Source organism: Salmo salar, chromosome 18 (assembly GCF_965601325.2).
Source record: "Salmo salar chromosome 18, fSalSal1, whole genome shotgun sequence".
Taxonomy (NCBI): domain Eukaryota; kingdom Metazoa; phylum Chordata; class Actinopteri; order Salmoniformes; family Salmonidae; genus Salmo; species Salmo salar.
In genome coordinates, this window is record NC_138308.1 from 61,380,011 (window position 1) to 61,404,310 (window position 24,300).

Below are 24,300 nucleotides of genomic sequence, written 5' to 3' on the forward strand. Positions count from 1 at the left end.
GAACCAGTAATCTACCTATCCCCTTCTCTGTACCTGTAGAACCAGTAATCTACCTATCCCTTCCTCTGTACCTGTCTGTAGAACCAGTAATCTACCTATCCCCTCCTCTGTACCTGTCTGTAGAACCAGTAATCTACCTATCCCCTCCTCTGTACCTGTAGAACCAGTAATCTACCTATCCCTTCCTCTGTACCTTTCTGTAAAACCAGTAATCTACCTATCCCTTCCCCTTTACCTGTAGAACCAGTAATCTACCTATCCCTTCCTCTGTACCTGTAGAACCAGTAATCTACCTATCCCCTCCTCTGTACCTGAAGAACCAGTAATCTACCTATCCCCTCCTCTGTACCTGTCTGTAGAACCAGTAATCTACCTATCCCCTCCTCTGTACCTGTAGAACCAGTAATCTACCTATCCCCTCCTCTGTACCTGTCTGTAGAACCAGTAATCTACCTATCCCCTCCTCTGTTCCTGTAGAACCAGTAATCTACCTATCCCTTCCTCTGTACCTGTAGAACTAGTAATCTACCTATCCCCTCCTCTGTACCTGTCTGCAGAACCAGTAATCTACCTATCCCCTCCTCTGTACCTGTAGAACCAGTATTCTACCTATCCATTCCTCTTTACCTGTCTGTAAAACCAGTAATCTACCTATCCCTTCCCCTTTACCTGTAGAACCAGTAATCTACCTATCCCTTCCTCTGTACCTGTAGAACCAGTAATCTACCTATCCCCTCCTCTGTACCTGAAGAACCAGTAATCTACCTATCCCCTCCTCTGTACCTGTCTGTAGAACCATTAATCTACCTATCCCCTCTGTACCTGTAGAACCAGTAATCTACCTTTCCCCTCCTCTGTACCTGTCTGTAGAACCAGTAATCTACCTATCCCCCCCTCTGTACCTGTAGAACCAGTAATCTACCTATCCCTTCCTCTGTACCTGTAGAACTAGTAATCTACCTATCCCCTCCTCTGTACCTGTCTGTAGAACCAGTAATCTACTTATCCCTTCCTCTGTACCTGTCTGTAGAACCAGTAATCTTCTAATCCCTTCCTTTTTACCTGTCTGTAGAACCAGTAATCTACCTATCCCTTCCTCTGTACCTGTCTGTAGAACCAGTAATCTACCTATCCCCTCCTCTGTACCTGTAGAACCAGTAATCTACCTATCCTTTCCTCTGTACCTGCCTGTAGAACCAGTAATCTACCTATCCCTTCCTCTGTACCTGTAGAACCAGTAATCTACCTATCTCTTCCTCTGTACCTGTAGAACCAGTAATTTACCTATCCCTTCCTCTGTACCTGTAGAACCAGTAATCTACCTATCCCCTCCTCTGTACCTGTCTGTAGAACCAGTAATCTACCTATCCCCTTCTCTGTACCTGTAGAACCAGTAATCTACCTATCCCTTCCTCTGTACCTGTCTGTAGAACCAGTAATCTACCTATCCCCAACTCTGTACCTTTCTGTAGAACCAGTAATCTACCTATCCCCTCCTCTGTACCTGTAGAACCAGTAATCTACCTATCCCTTCCTCTGTACCTTTCTGTAAAACCAGTAATCTACCTATCCCTTCCCCTTTACCTGTAGAACCAGTAATCTACCTATCCCTTCCTCTGTACCTGTAGAACCAGTAATCTACCTATCCCCTCCTCTGTACCTGAAGAACCAGTAATCTACCTATCCCCTCCTCTGTACCTGTCTGTAGAACCAGTAATCTACCTATCCCCTCCTCTGTACCTGTAGAACCAGTAATCTACCTATCCCCTCCTCTGTACCTGTCTGTAGAACCAGTAATCTACCTATCCCCTCCTCTGTTCCTGTAGAACCAGTAATCTACCTATCCCTTCCTCTGTACCTGTAGAACTAGTAATCTACCTATCCCCTCCTCTGTACCTGTCTGCAGAACCAGTAATCTACCTATCCCTTCCTCTGTACCTGTCTGTAGAACCAGTAATCTTCCAATCCCTTCCTTTTTACCTGTCTGTAGAACCAGTAATCTACCTATCCCTTCCTCTGCACCTGTCTGTAGAACCAGTAATCTACCTATCCCCTCTGTACCTGCAGAACCAGTAATCTACCTATCCCTTCCTCTGTACCTGTAGAACTAGTAATCTACCTATCCCCTCCTCTGTACCTGTCTGTAGAACCAGTAATCTACCTATCCCCTCCTCTGTACCTGTCTGTAGAACCAGTAATCTACCTATCCCTTCCTCTGTACCTGTAGAACCAGTAATCTACCTATCCTTTCTCTGTACCTGTAGAACCAGTAATCTACCTATCCCTTCCCCTGTACCTGTCTGTAGAACCAGTAATCTACCTATCCTCTCCTCTGTACCTGTAGAACTAGTAATCTACCTATCCCCTCCTCTGTACCTGTAGAACCAGTAATCTACCTATCCCCTCGTCTGTACCTGTCTGTAGAACCAGTAATCTACCCATCCCTTCCCCTGTACCTGCCTGTAGAACCAGTAATCTACCTATCCCTTCCTCTGTACCTGTAGAACCAGTAATCTACCTATCCCTTCCTCTGTACCTGTAGAACCAGTAATCTACCTATCCCTTCCTCTGTACTTGTAGAACCAGTAATTTACCTATCACTTCCTCTGTACCTGTAGAACCAGTAATCTACCTATCCCTTCCTCTGTACCTGTCTGTAGAACCAGTAATCTACCTATCCCCTCCTCTGTACCTGTAGAACCAGTAATCTACCTATCCCTTCCTCTGTACCTGTCTGTACAACCAGTAATCTACCTATCCCCTCCTTTATACATGTAGAATAAGTAATCTACCTATCCCCTCCTCTGTACCTGTCTGTAGAACCAGTAATCTAACTATCCCCTCCTCTGTACCTGTCTGTAGAACCAGTAATCTACCTATCCCCTCCTCTGTACCTGTCTGTAGAACCAGTAATCTACCTATCCCCTCCTCTGTACCTGTAGAAAAAGTAATCTACCTATCCCTTCCTCTGTACCTGTCTGTAGAACCAGTAATCTACCTATCCCTTCCTCTGTACCTGTAGAACCAGTAATCTACCTATCCCCTACTCTGTACCTGTCTGTCGAACCATTAATCTACCTATCCCTTCCTCTGTACCTTTCTGTAGAACCAGTAATCTACCTATCCCCTCCTCTGTACCTGTCTGTAGAACCATTAATCTACCTATCCCTTCCTCTGTACCTTTCTGTAGAACCAGTAATCTACCCATCCCTTCCTCTGTACCTGCCTGTAGAACCAGTAATCTACCTATCCCTTCCTCTGTACCTGTAGAACCAGTAATCTACCTATCCCTTCCTCTGTACCTGTAGAACCAGTAATCTACCTATCCCTTCCTCTGTACCTGTAGAACCAGTAATTTACCTATCCCTTCCTCTGTACCTGTGGAACCAGTAATCTACCTATCCCTTCCTCTGTACCTGTCTGTAGAACCATTACTCTACCTATCCCCTCTGTACCTGTAGAACCAGTAATCTACCTATCCCCTCCTCTGTACCTGTCTGTAGAACCAGTAATCTACCTATCCCCTCCTCTGTACCTGTAGAACCAGTAATCTACCTATCCCTTCCTCTGTACCTGTAGAACTAGTAATCTACCTATCCCCTCCTCTGTACCTGTCTGTAGAACCAGTAATCTACTTATCCCTTCCTCTGTACCTGTCTGTAGAACCAGTAATCTTCTAATCCCTTCCTTTTTACCTGTCTGTAGAACCAGTAATCTACCTATCCCTTCCTCTGTACCTGTCTGTAGAACCAGTAATCTACCTATCCCCTCCTCTGTACCTGTAGAACCAGTAATCTACCTATCCTTTCCTCTGTACCTGCCTGTAGAACCAGTAATCTACCTATCCCTTCCTCTGTACCTGTAGAACCAGTAATCTACCTATCCCTTCCTCTGTACCTGTAGAACCAGTAATTTACCTATCCCTTCCTCTGTACCTGTAGAACCAGTAATCTACCTATCCCCTCCTCTGTACCTGTCTGTAGAACCAGTAATCTACCTATCCCCTTCTCTGTACCTGTAGAACCAGTAATCTACCTATCCCTTCCTCTGTACCTGTCTGTAGAACCAGTAATCTACCTATCCCCTCCTCTGTACCTGTCTGTAGAACCAGTAATCTACCTATCCCCTCCTCTGTACCTGTAGAACCAGTAATCTACCTATCCCTTCCTCTGTACCTTTCTGTAAAACCAGTAATCTACCTATCCCTTCCCCTTTACCTGTAGAACCAGTAATCTACCTATCCCTTCCTCTGTACCTGTAGAACCAGTAATCTACCTATCCCCTCCTCTGTACCTGAAGAACCAGTAATCTACTTATCCCTTCCTCTGTACCTGTCTGTAGAACCAGTAATCTTCTAATCCCTTCCTTTTTACCTGTCTGTAGAACCAGTAATCTACCTATCCCTTCCTCTGTACCTGTCTGTAGAACCAGTAATCTACCTATCCCCTCCTCTGTACCTGTAGAACCAGTAATCTACCTATCCTTTCCTCTGTACCTGCCTGTAGAACCAGTAATCTACCTATCCCTTCCTCTGTACCTGTAGAACCAGTAATCTACCTATCCCTTCCTCTGTACCTGTAGAACCAGTAATTTACCTATCCCTTCCTCTGTACCTGTAGAACCAGTAATCTACCTATCCCCTCCTCTGTACCTGTCTGTAGAACCAGTAATCTACCTATCCCCTTCTCTGTACCTGTAGAACCAGTAATCTACCTATCCCTTCCTCTGTACCTGTCTGTAGAACCAGAAATCTACCTATCCCCTCCTCTGTACCTGTCTGTAGAACCAGTAATCTACCTATCCCCTCCTCTGTACCTGTAGAACCAGTAATCTACCTATCCCTTCCTCTGTACCTGTAGAACCAGTAATCTACCTATCCCCTCCTCTGTACCTGAAGAACCAGTAATCTACCTATCCCCTCCTCTGTACCTGTCTGTAGAACCAGTAATCTACCTATCCCCTCCTCTGTACCTGTAGAACCAGTAATCTACCTATCCCCTCCTCTGTACCTGTCTGTAGAACCAGTAATCTACCTATCCCCTCCTCTGTTCCTGTAGAACCAGTAATCTACCTATCCCTTCCTCTGTACCTGTAGAACTAGTAATCTACCTATCCCCTCCTCTGTACCTGTCTGCAGAACCAGTAATCTACCTATCCCTTCCTCTGTACCTGTCTGTAGAACCAGTAATCTTCCAATCCCTTCCTTTTTACCTGTCTGTAGAACCAGTAATCTACCTATCCCTTCCTCTGCACCTGTCTGTAGAACCAGTAATCTACCTATCCCCTCTGTACCTGCAGAACCAGTAATCTACCTATCCCTTCCTCTGTACCTGTAGAACTAGTAATCTACCTATCCCCTCCTCTGTACCTGTCTGTAGAACCAGTAATCTACCTATCCCCTCCTCTGTACCTGTCTGTAGAACCAGTAATCTACCTATCCCTTCCTCTGTACCTGTAGAACCAGTAATCTACCTATCCTTTCTCTGTACCTGTAGAACCAGTAATCTACCTATCCCTTCCCCTGTACCTGTCTGTAGAACCAGTAATCTACCTATCCTCTCCTCTGTACCTGTAGAACTAGTAATCTACCTATCCCCTCCTCTGTACCTGTAGAACCAGTAATCTACCTATCCCCTCGTCTGTACCTGTCTGTAGAACCAGTAATCTACCCATCCCTTCCCCTGTACCTGCCTGTAGAACCAGTAATCTACCTATCCCTTCCTCTGTACCTGTAGAACCAGTAATCTACCTATCCCTTCCTCTGTACCTGTAGAACCAGTAATCTACCTATCCCTTCCTCTGTACTTGTAGAACCAGTAATTTACCTATCACTTCCTCTGTACCTGTAGAACCAGTAATCTACCTATCCCTTCCTCTGTACCTGTCTGTAGAACCAGTAATCTACCTATCCCCTCCTCTGTACCTGTAGAACCAGTAATCTACCTATCCCTTCCTCTGTACCTGTCTGTACAACCAGTAATCTACCTATCCCCTCCTTTATACATGTAGAATAAGTAATCTACCTATCCCCTCCTCTGTACCTGTCTGTAGAACCAGTAATCTAACTATCCCCTCCTCTGTACCTGTCTGTAGAACCAGTAATCTACCTATCCCCTCCTCTGTACCTGTCTGTAGAACCAGTAATCTACCTATCCCCTCCTCTGTACCTGTAGAAAAAGTAATCTACCTATCCCTTCCTCTGTACCTGTCTGTAGAACCAGTAATCTACCTATCCCTTCCTCTGTACCTGTAGAACCAGTAATCTACCTATCCCCTACTCTGTACCTGTCTGTCGAACCATTAATCTACCTATCCCTTCCTCTGTACCTTTCTGTAGAACCAGTAATCTACCTATCCCCTCCTCTGTACCTGTCTGTAGAACCATTAATCTACCTATCCCTTCCTCTGTACCTTTCTGTAGAACCAGTAATCTACCCATCCCTTCCTCTGTACCTGCCTGTAGAACCAGTAATCTACCTATCCCTTCCTCTGTACCTGTAGAACCAGTAATCTACCTATCCCTTCCTCTGTACCTGTAGAACCAGTAATCTACCTATCCCTTCCTCTGTACCTGTAGAACCAGTAATTTACCTATCCCTTCCTCTGTACCTGTGGAACCAGTAATCTACCTATCCCTTCCTCTGTACCTGTCTGTAGAACCATTACTCTACCTATCCCCTCTGTACCTGTAGAACCAGTAATCTACCTATCCCCTCCTCTGTACCTGTCTGTAGAACCAGTAATCTACCTATCCCCTCCTCTGTACCTGTAGAACCAGTAATCTACCTATCCCTTCCTCTGTACCTGTAGAACTAGTAATCTACCTATCCCCTCCTCTGTACCTGTCTGTAGAACCAGTAATCTACTTATCCCTTCCTCTGTACCTGTCTGTAGAACCAGTAATCTTCTAATCCCTTCCTTTTTACCTGTCTGTAGAACCAGTAATCTACCTATCCCTTCCTCTGTACCTGTCTGTAGAACCAGTAATCTACCTATCCCCTCCTCTGTACCTGTAGAACCAGTAATCTACCTATCCTTTCCTCTGTACCTGCCTGTAGAACCAGTAATCTACCTATCCCTTCCTCTGTACCTGTAGAACCAGTAATCTACCTATCCCTTCCTCTGTACCTGTAGAACCAGTAATTTACCTATCCCTTCCTCTGTACCTGTAGAACCAGTAATCTACCTATCCCCTCCTCTGTACCTGTCTGTAGAACCAGTAATCTACCTATCCCCTTCTCTGTACCTGTAGAACCAGTAATCTACCTATCCCTTCCTCTGTACCTGTCTGTAGAACCAGTAATCTACCTATCCCCTCCTCTGTACCTGTCTGTAGAACCAGTAATCTACCTATCCCCTCCTCTGTACCTGTAGAACCAGTAATCTACCTATCCCTTCCTCTGTACCTTTCTGTAAAACCAGTAATCTACCTATCCCTTCCCCTTTACCTGTAGAACCAGTAATCTACCTATCCCTTCCTCTGTACCTGTAGAACCAGTAATCTACCTATCCCCTCCTCTGTACCTGAAGAACCAGTAATCTACTTATCCCTTCCTCTGTACCTGTCTGTAGAACCAGTAATCTTCTAATCCCTTCCTTTTTACCTGTCTGTAGAACCAGTAATCTACCTATCCCTTCCTCTGTACCTGTCTGTAGAACCAGTAATCTACCTATCCCCTCCTCTGTACCTGTAGAACCAGTAATCTACCTATCCTTTCCTCTGTACCTGCCTGTAGAACCAGTAATCTACCTATCCCTTCCTCTGTACCTGTAGAACCAGTAATCTACCTATCCCTTCCTCTGTACCTGTAGAACCAGTAATTTACCTATCCCTTCCTCTGTACCTGTAGAACCAGTAATCTACCTATCCCCTCCTCTGTACCTGTCTGTAGAACCAGTAATCTACCTATCCCCTTCTCTGTACCTGTAGAACCAGTAATCTACCTATCCCTTCCTCTGTACCTGTCTGTAGAACCAGAAATCTACCTATCCCCTCCTCTGTACCTGTCTGTAGAACCAGTAATCTACCTATCCCCTCCTCTGTACCTGTAGAACCAGTAATCTACCTATCCCTTCCTCTGTACCTTTCTGTAAAACCAGTAATCTACCTATCCCTTCCCCTTTACCTGTAGAACCAGTAATCTACCTATCCCTTCCTCTGTACCTGTAGAACCAGTAATCTACCTATCCCCTCCTCTGTACCTGAAGAACCAGTAATCTACCTATCCCCTCCTCTGTACCTGTCTGTAGAACCAGTAATCTACCTATCCCCTCCTCTGTACCTGTAGAACCAGTAATCTACCTATCCCCTCCTCTGTACCTGTCTGTAGAACCAGTAATCTACCTATCCCCTCCTCTGTTCCTGTAGAACCAGTAATCTACCTATCCCTTCCTCTGTACCTGTAGAACTAGTAATCTACCTATCCCCTCCTCTGTACCTGTCTGCAGAACCAGTAATCTACCTATCCCTTCCTCTGTACCTGTCTGTAGAACCAGTAATCTTCCAATCCCTTCCTTTTTACCTGTCTGTAGAACCAGTAATCTACCTATCCCTTCCTCTGCACCTGTCTGTAGAACCAGTAATCTACCTATCCCCTCTGTACCTGCAGAACCAGTAATCTACCTATCCCTTCCTCTGTACCTGTAGAACTAGTAATCTACCTATCCCCTCCTCTGTACCTGTCTGTAGAACCAGTAATCTACCTATCCCCTCCTCTGTACCTGTCTGTAGAACCAGTAATCTACCTATCCCTTCCTCTGTACCTGTAGAACCAGTAATCTACCTATCCTTACTCTGTACCTGTAGAACCAGTAATCTACCTATCCCTTCCCCTGTACCTGTCTGTAGAACCAGTAATCTACCTATCCTCTCCTCTGTACCTGTAGAACTAGTAATCTACATATCCCCTCCTCTGTACCTGTAGAACCAGTAATCTACCTATCCCCTCGTCTGTACCTGTCTGTAGAACCAGTAATCTACCCATCCCTTCCCCTGTAACTGCCTGTAGAACCAGTAATCTACCTATCCCTTCCTCTGTACCTGTAGAACCAGTAATCTACCTATCCCTTCCTCTGTACCTGTAGAACCAGTAATCTACCTATCCCTTCCTCTGTACTTGTAGAACCAGTAATTTACCTATCACTTCCTCTGTACCTGTAGAACCAGTAATCTACCTATCCCTTCCTCTGTACCTGTCTGTAGAACCAGTAATCTACCTATCCCCTCCTCTGTACCTGTAGAACCAGTAATCTACCTATCCCTTCCTCTGTACCTGTCTGTACAACCAGTAATCTACCTATCCCCTCCTTTATACATGTAGAATAAGTAATCTACCTATCCCCTCCTCTGTACCTGTCTGTAGAACCAGTAATCTAACTATCCCCTCCTCTGTACCTGTCTGTAGAACCAGTAATCTACCTATCCCCTCCTCTGTACCTGTCTGTAGAACCAGTAATCTACCTATCCCCTCCTCTGTACCTGTAGAAAAAGTAATCTACCTATCCCTTCCTCTGTACCTGTCTGTAGAACCAGTAATCTACCTATCCCTTCCTCTGTACCTGTAGAACCAGTAATCTACCTATCCCCTACTCTGTACCTGTCTGTCGAACCATTAATCTACCTATCCCTTCCTCTGTACCTTTCTGTAGAACCAGTAATCTACCTATCCCCTCCTCTGTACCTGTCTGTAGAACCATTAATCTACCTATCACTTCCTCTGTACCTTTCTGTAGAACCAGTAATCTACCCATCCCTTCCTCTGTACCTGCCTGTAGAACCAGTAATCTACCTATCCCTTCCTCTGTACCTGTAGAACCAGTAATCTACCTATCCCTTCCTCTGTACCTGTAGAACCAGTAATCTACCTATCCCCTTCTCTGTACCTGTAGAACCAGTGATCTACCTATCCCTTCCTCTGTACCTGTCTGTAGAACCAGTAATCTACCTATCCCCTCCTCTGTACCTGTAGAACCAGTATTCTACCTATCCCTTCCTCTGTACCGGTCTGTTGAACCAGTAATCTACCTATCCCCTTCTCTGTACCTGTCTGTAGAACCAGTAATCTACCTATCCCCTCCTCTGTACCTGTAGAACCAGTATTCTACCTATCCCTTCCTCTTTACCTGTCTATAAAACCAGTAATCTACCTATCCCTTCCCCTTTACCTGTAGAACCAGTAATCTACCTATCCCTTCCTCTGTACCTGTAGAACCAGTAATCTACCTGTCCCCTCCTCTGTACCTGAAGAACCAGTAATCTACCTATCCCCTCCTCTGTACCTGTCTGTAGAACCATTAATCTACCTATCCCCTCTGTACCTTTAGAACCAGTAATCTACCTATCCGCTCCTCTGTACCTGTCTGTAGAACCAGTAATCTACCTATACCCTCCTCTGTACCTGTAGAACCAGTAATCTACCTATCCCTTCCTCTGTACCTGTAGAACTAGTAATCTACCTATCCCCTCCTCTGTAGCTGTCTGTAGAACCAGTAATCTACTTATCCCTTCCTCTGTACCTGTCTGTAGAACCAGTAATCTTCTAATCCCTTCCTTTTTACCTGTCTGTAGAACCAGTAATCTACCTATCCCTTCCTCTGTACCTGTCTGTAGAACCAGTAATCTACCTATCCCCTCCTCTGTACCTGTAGAACCAGTAATCTACCTATCCTTTCCTCTGTACCTGCCTGTAGAACCAGTAATCTACCTATCCCTTCCTCTGTACCTGTAGAACCAGTAATCTACCTATCCCTTCCTCTGTACCTGTAGAACCAGTAATTTACCTATCCCTTCCTCTGTACCTGTAGAACCAGTAATCTACCTATCCCCTCCTCTGTACCTGTCTGTAGAACCAGTAATCTACCTATCCGCTTCTCTGTACCTGTAGAACCAGTAATCTACCTATCCCTTCCTCTGTACCTGTCTGTAGAACCAGTAATCTACCTATCCCCTCCTCTGTACCTGTCTGTAGAACCAGTAATCTACCTATCCCCTCCTCTGTACCTGTAGAACCAGTAATCTACCTATCCCTTCCTCTGTACCTTTCTGTAAAACCAGTAATCTACCTATCCCTTCCCCTTTACCTGTAGAACCAGTAATCTACCTATCCCTTCCTCTGTACCTGTAGAACCAGTAATCTACCTATCCCCTCCTCTGTACCTGAAGAACCAGTAATCTACCTATCCCCTCCTCTGTACCTGTCTGTAGAACCAGTAATCTACCTATCCCCTCCTCTGTACCTGTAGAACCAGTAATCTACCTATCCCCTCCTCTGTACCTGTCAGTAGAACCAGTAATCTACCTATCCCCTCCTCTGTTCCTGTAGAACCAGTAATCTACCTATCCCTTCCTCTGTACCTGTAGAACTAGTAATCTACCTATCCCCTCCTCTGTACCTGTCTGCAGAACCAGTAATCTACCTTTCCCTTCCTCTGTACCTGTCTGTAGAACCAGTAATCTTCCAATCCCTTCCTTTTTACCTGTCTGTAGAACCAGTAATCTACCTATCCCTTCCTCTGCACCTGTCTGTAGAACCAGTAATCTACCTATCCCCTCTGTACCTGTAGAACCAGTAATCTACCTATCCCTTCCTCTGTACCTGTAGAACTAGTAATCTACCTATCCCCTCCTCTGTACCTGTCTGTAGAACCAGTAATCTACCTATCCCCTCCTCTGTACCTGTCTGTAGAACCAGTAATCTACCTATCCCTTCCTCTGTACCTGTAGAACCAGTAATCTACCTATCCTTTCTCTGTACCTGTAGAACCAGTAATCTACCTATCCCTTCCTCTGTACCTGTCTGTAGAACCAGTAATCTACCTATCCTCTCCTCTGTACCTGTAGAACTAGTAATCTACCTATCCCCTCCTCTGTACCTGTAGAACCAGTAATCTACCTATCCCCTCGTCTGTACCTGTCTGTAGAACCAGTAATCTACCTATCCCCTATTCTGTACCTGTATGTAGAACCAGTAATCTACCTATCCCTTCCTGTGTAACTGTCTGTATAACCAGTAATCTACCTATCCCTTCCTCTGTACCTGTAGAACCAGTAATCTACCTATCCCTTCCTCTGTACCTGTAGAACCAGTAATCTACCTATCCCTTCCTCTGTACCTGTCTGTAGAACCAGTAATCTACCTATCTTCTCCTCTGTACCAGTAGAACTAGTAATCTACCTATCCCCTCCTCTGTACCTGTAGAACCAGTAATCTACCTATCCCCTCGTCTGTACCTGTCTGTAGAACCAGTAATCTACCTATCCCCTCCTCTGTACCTGTATGTAGAACCAGTAATCTACCTACCCCTTCCTGTGTACCTGTCTGTATAACCAGTAATCTACGTATCCCCTTCTCTGTACCTGTCTATAGAACCAGTAATCTACCTATCCCTTCCTCTGTACCTGTCTGTAGAACTAGTAATCTACCTATCCCTTCCTCTGTACCTGTCGGTAGAACCAGTAATCTACCTATACTTTCCTCTGTACCTGTCGGTAGAACCAGTAATCTACCTATCCCTTCCTCTGTACCTGTCGGTAGAACCAGTAATCTACCTATCCCTTCCTCTGTACCTGTAGAACCAGTAATCTACCTATCCCCTCCTCTGTACCTGTCTGTAGAACCAGTAATCTACCTACCCCCTCCTCTGTACCTGTAGAACCAGTAATCTACCTATCCCTTCCTCTGTACCTGTAGAACTAGTAATCTACCTATCCCCTCCTCTGTACCTGTCTGTAGAACCAGTAATCTACTTATCCCTTCCTCTGTACCTCTAGAACTAGTAATCTACCTATCCCCTCCTCTGTACCTGTCTGTAGAACCAGGAATCTACCTATCCCCTCCTCTGTACCTGTCTGTAGAACCAGTAATCTACCTATCCCTTCCTCTGTACCTGTAGAACCAGTAATCTACCTATCCTTTCTCTGTACCTGTAGAACCAGTAATCTACCTATCCCTTCCTCTGTACCTGTCTGTAGAACCAGTAATCTACCTATCCCTTCCTCTGTACCTGTAGAACCAGTAATCTACCTTTCCCTTCCTCTGTACCTGTAGAACCAGTAATCTACCTATGCCTTCCTCTGTACCTGTCTGTAGAACCAGTAATCTACCTATCCTCTCCTCTGTACCAGTAGAACTAGTAATCTACCTATCCCCTCCTCTGTACCTGTAGAACCAGTAATCTACCTATCCCCTCGTCTGTACCTGTCTGTAGAACCAGTAATCTACCTATCCCCTCCTCTGTACCTGTCTGTAGAACGGGTAATCTACCTATCCCTTCCTCTGTACCTGTCTGTAGAACCAGTAATCTACCTATCCCTTCCTCTGTACCTGTCGGTAGAACCAGTAATCTACCTATCCCTTCCTCTGTACCTGTAGAACCAGTAATCTACCTATCCCCTCCTCTGTACCTGTCTGTAGAACCAGTAATCTACCTATCCCCTCCTCTGTACCTGTAGAACCAGTAATCTACCTATCCCTTCCTCTGTACCTGTAGAACTAGTAATCTGCCTATCCCCTCCTCTGTACCTGTCTGTAGAACCAGTAATCTACTTATCCCTTCCTCTGTACCTGTAGAACTAGTAATCTACCTATCCCCTCCTCTGTACCTGTCTGTAGAACCAGGAATCTACCTATCCCCATCTCTGTACCTGTCTGTAGAACCAGTAATCTACCTATCCCTTCCTCTGTACCTGTAGAACCAGTAATCTACCTATCCTTTCTCTGTACCTGTAGAACCAGTAATCTACCTATCCTCTCCTCTGTAACAGTAGAACTAGTAATCTACCTATCCCCTCCTCTGTACCTGTAGAACCAGTAATCTACCTATCCCCTCGTCTGTACCTGTCTGTAGAACCAGTAATCTACCTATCCCCTCCTCTGTACCTGTATGTAGAACCAGTAATCTACCTATCCCTTCCTGTGTACCTGTCTGTATAACCAGTAATCTACGTATCCCCTCCTCTGTACCTGTCTGTAGAACCAGTAATCTACCTATCCCTTCCTCTGTACCTGTCTGTAGAACTAGTAATCTACCTATCCCTTCCTCTGTACCTGTCGGTAGAACCAGTAATCTACCTATACTTTCCTCTGTACCTGTCGGTAGAACCAGTAATCTACCTATCCCTTCCTCTGTACCTGTCGGTAGAACCAGTAATCTACCTATCCCTTCCTCTGTACCTGTAGAACCAGTAATCTACCTATCCCCTCCTCTGTACCTGTCTGTAGAACCAGTAATCTACCTATCCCCTCCTCTGTACCTGTAGAACCAGTAATCTACCTATCCCTTCCTCTGTACCTGTAGAACTAGTAATCTACCTATCCCCTCCTCTGTACCTGTCTGTAGAACCAGTAATCTACTTATCCCTTCCTCTGTACCTGTAGAACTAGTAATCTACCTATCCCCTCCTCTGTACCTGTCTGTAGAACCAGGAATCTACCTATCCCCTCCTCTGTACCTGTCTGTAGAACCAGTAATCTACCTATCCCTTCCTCTGTACCTGTAGAACCAGTAATCTACCTATCCTTTCTCTGTACCTGTAGAACCAGTAATCTACCTATCCCTTCCTCTGTACCTGTCTGTAGAACCAGTAATCTACCTATCCTCTCCTCTGTACCTGTAGAACTAGTAATCTACCTTTCCCCTCCTCTGTACCTGTAGAACCAGTAATCTACCTATCCCCTCGTCTGTACCTGTCTGTAGAACCAGTAATCTACCTATCCCCTCCTCTGTACCTGTGTGTAGAACCAGTAATCTACCTATCCCTTCCTGTGTACCTGTCTGTATAACCAGTAATCTACCTATCCCTTCCTCTGTACCTGTAGAACCAGTAATCTACCTATCCCTTCCTCTGTACCTGTAGAACCAGTAATCTACCTATCCCTTCCTCTGTACCTGTCTGTAGAACCAGTAATCTACCTATCCTCTCCTCTGTACCAGTAGAACTAGTAATCTACCTATTCCCTCCTCTGTACCTGTAGAACCAGTAATCTACCTATCCCCTCGTCTGTACCTGTCTGTAGAACCAGTAATCTACCTATCCCCTCCTCTGTACCTGTATGTAGAACCAGTAATCTACCTATCCTCTCCTCTGTACCAGTAGAACTAGTAATCTACCTATTCCCTCCTCTGTACCTGTAGAACCAGTAATCTACCTATCCCTTCCTCTGTACCTGTCTGTAGAACTAGTAATCTACCTATCCCTTCCTCTGTACCTGTCGGTAGAACCAGTAATCTACCTATACTTTCCTCTGTACCTGTCGGTAGAACCAGTAATCTACCTATCCCTTCCTCTGTACCTGTCGGTAGAACCAGTAATCTACCTATCCCTTCATCTGTACCTGTAGAACCAGTAATCTACCTATCCCCTCCTCTGTACCTGTCTGTAGAACCAGTAATCTACCTATCCCCTCCTCTGTACCTGTAGAACCAGTAATCTACCTATCCCTTCATCTGTACCTGTAGAACTAGTAATCTGCCTATCCCCTCCTCTGTACCTGTCTGTAGAAGCAGTAATCTACTTATCCCTTCCTCTGTCCCTGTAGAACTAGTAATCTACCTATCCCCTCCTCTGTACCTGTCTGTAGAACCAGGAATCTACCTATCCCCTCCTCTGTACCTGTCTGTAGAACCAGTAATCTACCTATCCCTTCCTCTGTACCTGTAGAACCAGTAATCTACCTATCCTTTCTCTGTACCTGTAGAACCAGTAATCTACATATCCTCTCCTCTGTACCTGTAGAACTAGTAATCTACCTATCCCCTCCTCTGTACCTGTAGAACCAGTAATCTACCTATCCCCTCGTCTGTACCTGTCTGTAGAACCAGTAATCTACCTATCCCCTCCTCTGTACCTGTATGTAGAACCAGTAATCTACCTATCCCTTCCTGTGTACCTGTCTGTATAACCAGTAATCTACCTATCCCTTCCTCTGTACCTGTAGAACCAGTAATCTACCTATCCCTTCCTCTGTACCTGTCTGTAGAACCAGTAATCTACCTATCCTCTCCTCTGTACCAGTAGAACTAGTAATCTACCTATTCCCTCCTCTGTACCTGTAGAACCAGTAATCTACCTATCCCCTCGTCTGTACCTGTCTGTAGAACCAGTAATCTACTTATCCCTTCCTCTATACCTGTAGAACTAGTAATCTACCTATCCCCTCCTCTGTACCTGTCTGTAGAACCAGGAATCTACCTATCCCCTCCTCTGTACCTGTCTGTAGAACCAGTAATCTACCTATCCCTTCCTCTGTACCTGTAGAACCAGTAATCTACCTATCCTTTCTCTGTACCTGTAGAACCAGTAATCTACCTATCCTCTCCTCTGTACCTGTAGAACTAGTAATCTACCTATCCCCTCCTCTGTACCTGTAGAACCAGTAATCTACCTATCCCCTCGTCTGTACCTGTCTGTAGAACCAGTAATCTACCTATCCCCTCCTCTGTACCTGTATGTAGAACCAGTAATCTACCTATCCCTTCCTGTGTACCTGTCTGTATAACCAGTAATCTACCTATCCCTTCCTCTGTACCTGTAGAACCAGTAATCTACCTATCCCTTCCTCTGTACCTGTCTGTAGAACCAGTAATCTACCTATCCTCTCCTCTGTACCAGTAGAACTAGTAATCTACCTATTCCCTCCTCTGTACCTGTAGAACCAGTAATCTACCTATCCCCTCGTCTGTACCTGTCTGTAGAACCAGTAATCTACCTATCCCCTCCTCTGTACCTGTATGTAGAACCAGTAATCTACCTATCCCTTCCTGTGTACCTGTCTGTATAACCAGTAATCTACGTATCCCCTCCTCTGTACCTGTCTGTAGAACCAGTAATCTACGTATCCCTTCCTCTGTACCTGTCTGTAGAACTAGTAATCTACCTATCCCTTCCTCTGTACCTGTCGGTAGAACCAGTAATCTACCTATACTTTCCTCTGTACCTGTCGGTAGAACCAGTAATCTACCTATCCCTTCATCTGTACCTGTAGAACTAGTAATCTGCCTATCCCCTCCTCTGTACCTGTCTGTAGAAGCAGTAATCTACTTATCCCTTCCTCTGTACCTGTAGAACTAGTAATCTACCTATCCCCTCCTCTGTACCTGTCTGTAGAACCAGGAATCTACCTATCCCCTCCTCTGTACCTGTCTGTAGAACCAGTAATCTACCTATCCCTTCCTCTGTACCTGTAGAACCAGTAATCTACCTATCCTTTCTCTGTACCTGTAGAACCAGTAATCTACATATCCTCTCCTCTGTACCTGTAGAACTAGTAATCTACCTATCCCCTCCTCTGTACCTGTAGAACCAGTAATCTACCTATCCCCTCGTCTGTACCTGTCTGTAGAACCAGTAATCTACCTATCCCCTCCTCTGTACCTGTATGTAGAACCAGTAATCTACCTATCCCTTCCTGTGTACCTGTCTGTATAACCAGTAATCTACCTATCCCTTCCTCTGTACCTGTAGAACCAGTAATCTACCTATCCCTTCCTCTGTACCTGTCTGTAGAACCAGTAATCTACCTATCCTCTCCTCTGTACCAGTAGAACTAGTAATCTACCTATTCCCTCCTCTGTACCTGTAGAACCAGTAATCTACCTATCCCCTCGTCTGTACCTGTCTGTAGAACCAGTAATCTACTTATCCCTTCCTCTATACCTGTAGAACTAGTAATCTACCTATCCCCTCCTCTGTACCTGTCTGTAGAACCAGGAATCTACCTATCCCCTCCTCTGTACCTGTCTGTAGAACCAGTAATCTACCTATCCCTTCCTCTGTACCTGTAGAACCAGTAATCTACCTATCCTTTCTCTGTACCTGTAGAAACAGTAATCTACCTATCCTCTCCTCTGTACCTGTAGAACTAGTAATCTACCTATCCCCTCCTCTGTACCTGTAGAACCAGTAATCTACCTATCCCCTCGTCTGTACCTGTCTGTAGAACCAGTAATCTACCTATCCCCTCCTCTGTACCTGTATGTAGAACCAGTAATCTACCTATCCCTTCCTGTGTACCTGTCTGTATAACCAGTAATCTACCTATCCCTTCCTCTGTACCTGTAGAACCAGTAATCTACCTATCCCTTCCTCTGTACCTGTCTGTAGAACCAGTAATCTACCTATCCTCTCCTCTGTACCAGTAGAACTAGTAATCTACCTATTCCCTCCTCTGTACCTGTAGAACCAGTAATCTACCTATCCCCTCGTCTGTACCTGTCTGTAGAACCAGTAATCTACCTATCCCCTCCTCTGTACCTGTATGTAGAACCAGTAATCTACCTATCCCTTCCTGTGTACCTGTCTGTATAACCAGTAATCTACGTATCCCCTCCTCTGTACCTGTCTGTAGAACCAGTAATCTACGTATCCCTTCCTCTGTACCTGTCTGTAGAACTAGTAATCTACCTATCCCTTCCTCTGTACCTGTCGGTAGAACCAGTAATCTACCTATACTTTCCTCTGTACCTGTCGGTAGAACCAGTAATCTACCTATCCCTTCCTCTGTACCTGTCGGTAGAACCAGTAATCTACCTATCCCTTCCTCTGTACCTGTAGAACCAGTAATCTACCTATTCCCTCCTCTGTACCTGTAGAACCAGTAATCTACCTATCCCCTCGTCTGTACCTGTCTGTAGAACCAGTAATCTACCTATCCCCTCCTCTGTACCTGTATGTAGAACCAGTAATCTACCTATCCTCTCCTCTGTACCAGTAGAACTAGTAATCTACCTATTCCCTCCTCTGTACCTGTAGAACCAGTAATCTACCTATCCCTTCCTCTGTACCTGTCTGTAGAACTAGTAATCTACCTATCCCTTCCTCTGTACCTGTCGGTAGAACCAGTAATCTACCTATACTTTCCTCTGTACCTGTCGGTAGAACCAGTAATCTACCTATCCCTTCCTCTGTACCTGTCGGTAGAACCAGTAATCTACCTATCCCTTCATCTGTACCTGTAGAACCAGTAATCTACCTATCCCCTCCTCTGTACCTGTCTGTAGAACCAGTAATCTACCTATCCCCTCCTCTGTACCTGTAGAACCAGTAATCTACCTATCCCTTCATCTGTACCTGTAGAACTAGTAATCTGCCTATCCCCTCCTCTGTACCTGTCTGTAGAAGCAGTAATCTACTTATCCCTTCCTCTGTACCTGTAGAACTAGTAATCTACCTATCCCCTCCTCTGTACCTGTCTGTAGAACCAGGAATCTACCTATCCCCTCCTCTGTACCTGTCTGTAGAACCAGTAATCTACCTATCCCTTCCTCTGTACCTGTAGAACCAGTAATCTACCTATCCTTTCTCTGTACCTGTAGAACCAGTAATCTACATATCCTCTCCTCTGTACCTGTAGAACTAGTAATCTACCTATCCCCTCCTCTGTACCTGTAGAACCAGTAATCTACCTATCCCCTCGTCTGTACCTGTCTGTAGAACCAGTAATCTACCTATCCCCTCCTCTGTACCTGTATGTAGAACCAGTAATCTACCTATCCCTTCCTGTGTACCTGTCTGTATAACCAGTAATCTACCTATCCATTCCTCTGTACCTGTAGAACCAGTAATCTACCTATCCCTTCCTCTGTACCTGTCTGTAGAACCAGTAATCTACCTATCCTCTCCTCTGTACCAGTAGAACTAGTAATCTACCTATTCCCTCCTCTGTACCTGTAGAACCAGTAATCTACCTATCCCCTCGTCTGTACCTGTCTGTAGAACCAGTAATCTACTTATCCCTTCCTCTATACCTGTAGAACTAGTAATCTACCTATCCCCTCCTCTGTACCTGTCTGTAGAACCAGGAATCTACCTATCCCCTCCTCTGTACCTGTCTGTAGAACCAGTAATCTACCTATCCCTTCCTCTGTACCTGTAGAACCAGTAATCTACCTATCCTTTCTCTGTACCTGTAGAACCAGTAATCTACCTATCCTCTCCTCTGTACCTATAGAACTAGTAATCTACCTATCCCCTCCTCTGTACCTGTAGAACCAGTAATCTACCTATCCCCTCGTCTGTACCTGTCTGTAGAACCAGTAATCTACCTATCCCCTCCTCTGTACCTGTATGTAGAATCAGTAATCTACCTATCCCTTCCTGTGTACCTGTCTGTATAACCAGTAATCTACCTATCCCTTCCTCTGTACCTGTAGAACCAGTAATCTACCTATCGCTTCCTCTGTACCTGTCTGTAGAACCAGTAATCTACCTATCCTCTCCTCTGTACCAGTAGAACTAGTAATCTACCTATTCCCTCCTCTGTACCTGTAGAACCAGTAATCTACCTATCCCCTCGTCTGTACCTGTCTGTAGAACCAGTAATCTACCTATCCCCTCCTCTGTACCTGTATGTAGAACCAGTAATCTACCTATCCCTTCCTGTGTACCTGTCTGTATAACCAGTAATCTACGTATCCCCTCCTCTGTACCTGTCTGTAGAACCAGTAATCTACGTATCCCTTCCTCTGTACCTGTCTGTAGAACTAGTAATCTACCTATCCCTTCCTCTGTACCTGTCGGTAGAACCAGTAATCTACCTATACTTTCCTCTGTACCTGTCGGTAGAACCAGTAATCTACCTATCCCTTCCTCTGTACCTGTCGGTAGAACCAGTAATCTACCTATCCCTTCCTCTGTACCTGTAGAACCAGTAATCTACCTATCCCCTCCTCTGTAGCTGTCTGTAGAACCAGTAATCTACATATCCCCTCCTCTGTACCTGTAGAACCAGTAATCTACCTATCCCTTCCTCTGTACCTGTAGAACTAGTAATCTACCTATCCCCTCCTCTGTACCTGTCTGTAGAACCAGTAATCTACTTATCCCTTCCTCTGTACCTGTCTGTAGAACCAGTAATCTTCTAATCCCTTCCTTTTTACCTGTCTGTAGAACCAGTAATCTACCTATCCCTTCCTCTGTACCTGTCTGTAGAACCAGTAATCTACCTATCCCCTCCTCTGTACCTGTAGAACCAGTAATCTACCTATCCTTTCCTCTGTACCTGCCTGTAGAACCAGTAATCTACCTATCCCTTCCTCTGTACCTGTAGAACCAGTAATCTACCTATCCCTTCCTCTGTACCTGTAGAACCAGTAATTTACCTATCCCTTCCTCTGTACCTGTAGAACCAGTAATCTACCTATCCCCTCCTCTGTACCTGTCTGTAGAACCAGGAATCTACCTATCCCCTTCTCTGTACCTGTAGAACCAGTAATCTACCTATCCCTTCCTCTGTACCTGTCTGTAGAACCAGTAATCTACCTATCCCCTCCTCTGTACCTGTCTGTAGAACCAGTAATCTACCTATCCCCTCCTCTGTACCTGTAGAACCAGTAATCTACCTATCCCTTCCTCTGTACCTGTAGAACTAGTAATCTACCTATCCCCTCCTCTGTACCTGTCTGTAGAACCAGTAATCTACCTATCCCCTCCTCTTTACCTGTCTGCAGAACCAGTAATCTACCTATCCCTTCCTCTGTACCTGTCTGTAGAACCAGTAATCTTCCAATCCCTTCCTTTTTACCTGTCTGTAGAACCAGTAATCTACCTATCCCTTCCTCTGTACCTGTCTGTAGAACCAGTAATCTACCTATCCCCTCCTCTGTACCTGTAGAACCAGTAATCTACCTATCCCTTCCTCTGTACCTGTAGAACTAGTAATCTACCTATCCCCTCCTCTGTACCTGTCTGTAGAAGCAGTAATCTACCTATCCCCTCCTCTGTACCTGTAGAACCAGTAATCTACCTATCCTTTCTCTGTACCTGTAGAACCAGTAATCTACCTATCCCTTCCTCTGTACCTGTCTGTAGAACCAGTAATCTACCTATCCTCTCCTCTGTACCTGTAGAACTAGTAATCTACCTATCCCCTCCTCTGTACCTGTAGAACCAGTAATCTACCTATCCCCTCGTCTGTACCTGTCTGTAGAACCAGTAATCTACCTATCCCCTCCTCTGTACCTGTATGTAGAACCAGTAATCTACCTATCCCTTCCTGTGTACCTGTCTGTATAACCAGTAATCTACCTATCCCTTCCTCTGTACCTGTAGAACCAGTAATCTACCTATCCCTTCCTCTGTACCTGTAGAACCAGTAATCTACCTATCCCTTCCTCTGTACCTGTCTGTAGAACCAGTAACCTACCTATCCTCTCCTCTGTACCAGTAGAACTAGTAATCTACCTATCCCCTCCTCTGTACCTGTAGAACCAGTAATCTACCTATCCCCTCGTCTGTACCTGTCTGTAGAACCAGTAATCTTCCTATCCCTTCCTCTGTACCTGTCTGTAGAACCAGTAATCTACCTATCCCTTCCTCTGTACCTGTCGGTAGAACCAGTAATCTACCTATACTTTCCTCTGTACCTGTCGGTAGAACCAGTAATCTACCTATCCCTTCCTCTGTACCTGCCTGTAGAACCAGTAATCTACCTATCCCTTCCTCTGTACCTGTAGAACCAGTAATCTACCTATCCCTTCCTCTGTACCTGTAGAACCAGTAATTTACCTATCCCTTCCTCTGTACCTGTAGAACCAGTAATCTACCTATCCCCTCCTCTGTACCTGTCTGTAGAACCAGGAATCTACCTATCCCCTTCTCTGTACCTGTAGAACCAGTAATCTACCTATCCCTTCCTCTGTACCTGTCTGTAGAACCAGTAATCTACCTATCCCCTCCTCTGTACCTGTCTGTAGAACCAGTAATCTACCTATCCCCTCCTCTGTACCTGTAGAACCAATAATCTACCTATCCCTTCCTCTGTACCTGTAGAACTAGTAATCTACCTATCCCCTCCTCTGTACCTGTCTGTAGAACCAGTAATCTACCTATCCCCTCCTCTTTACCTGTCTGCAGAACCAGTAATCTACCTATCCCTTCCTCTGTACCTGTCTGTAGAACCAGTAATCTTCCAATCCCTTCCTTTTTACCTGTCTGTAGAACCAGTAATCTACCTATCCCTTCCTCTGTACCTGTCTGTAGAACCAGTAATCTACCTATCCCCTCCTCTGTACCTGTAGAACCAGTAATCTACCTATCCCTTCCTCTGTACCTGTAGAACTAGTAATCTACCTATCCCCTCCTCTGTACCTGTCTGTAGAAGCAGTAATCTACCTATCCCCTCCTCTGTACCTGTAGAACCAGTAATCTACCTATCCTTTCTCTGTACCTGTAGAACCAGTAATCTACCTATCCCTTCCTCTGTACCTGTCGGTAGAACCAGTAATCTACCTATACTTTCCTCTGTACCTGTCGGTAGAACCAGTAATCTACCTATCCCTTCCTCTGTACCTGCCTGTAGAACCAGTAATCTACCTATCCCTTCCTCTGTACCTGTAGAACCAGTAATCTACCTATCCCTTCCTCTGTACCTGTAGAACCAGTAATTTACCTATCCCTTCCTCTGTACCTGTAGAACCAGTAATCTACCTATCCCCTCCTCTGTACCTGTCTGTAGAACCAGGAATCTACCTATCCCCTTCTCTGTACCTGTAGAACCAGTAATCTACCTATCCCTTCCTCTGTACCTGTCTGTAGAACCAGTAATCTACCTATCCCCTCCTCTGTACCTGTCTGTAGAACCAGTAATCTACCTATCCCCTCCTCTGTACCTGTAGAACCAATAATCTACCTATCCCTTCCTCTGTACCTGTAGAACTAGTAATCTACCTATCCCCTCCTCTGTACCTGTCTGTAGAACCAGTAATCTACCTATCCCCTCCTCTTTACCTGTCTGCAGAACCAGTAATCTACCTATCCCTTCCTCTGTACCTGTCTGTAGAACCAGTAATCTTCCAATCCCTTCCTTTTTACCTGTCTGTAGAACCAGTAATCTACCTATCCCTTCCTCTGTACCTGTCTGTAGAACCAGTAATCTACCTATCCCCTCCTCTGTACCTGTAGAACCAGTAATCTACCTATCCCTTCCTCTGTACCTGTAGAACTAGTAATCTACCTATCCCCTCCTCTGTACCTGTCTGTAGAAGCAGTAATCTACCTATCCCCTCCTCTGTACCTGTAGAACCAGTAATCTACCTATCCTTTCTCTGTACCTGTAGAACCAGTAATCTACCTATCCCTTCCTCTGTACCTGTCTGTAGAACCAGTAATCTACCTATCCTCTCCTCTGTACCTGTAGAACTAGTAATCTACCTATCCCCTCCTCTGTACCTGTAGAACCAGTAATCTACCTATCCCCTCGTCTGTACCTGTCTGTAGAACCAGTAATCTACCTATCCCCTCCTCTGTACCTGTATGTAGAACCAGTAATCTACCTATCCCTTCCTGTGTACCTGTCTGTATAACCA

At 45.1% G+C, this 24,300-nt stretch overlaps 1 protein-coding gene across 19 annotated transcripts in view; it reads left to right on the forward strand.

Annotated features, from left to right (window-relative positions):
* ank3b (ankyrin 3b) overlaps nucleotides 1-24,300 on the forward strand; it is a 692,976-nt gene that overhangs the window by 84,215 nt on the left and 584,461 nt on the right. The window lies entirely within an intron of this gene.